The sequence below is a fragment of the Echinops telfairi genome, unplaced genomic scaffold (assembly GCF_000313985.2).
Source record: "Echinops telfairi isolate 266 unplaced genomic scaffold, ASM31398v2 ScPeMD7_655;HRSCAF=1070, whole genome shotgun sequence".
In the NCBI taxonomy this organism is placed as follows: domain Eukaryota; kingdom Metazoa; phylum Chordata; class Mammalia; order Afrosoricida; family Tenrecidae; genus Echinops; species Echinops telfairi.
The window spans coordinates 10,102,075-10,102,409 of NW_022104553.1; positions in this window are offsets into that span (position 1 = coordinate 10,102,075).

Below are 335 nucleotides of genomic sequence, written 5' to 3' on the forward strand. Positions count from 1 at the left end.
CCCCGCCTCATCCTAGGCCATCAGCCTCCTGTGTAGAATTCCAAAGCCTTTCTTGCAAAAGACCTTGGAAGTTGGCTGTCCCGTTCCTTGAGTCTGGAGTGTGGATTCTCTCTCGTATCACGAGGGCCGCCTGAGGACAGAGCGAGGCTGAGGACTCCCTGCAGGAGCGGGCTGAACCCCATGGTATGGGCGGGCAGGGCATCCTCTCTGGGTAAGGGGCTCATAAAGATCTCTCTCCTCAATCCCATTGCAGAGGGGTCTCGGGGAGAAGACGAGCCAGTCAAGGTGCGATGTAGCAACGATGAAAAATACAACTTTCCTCTAGTTCCTAAATG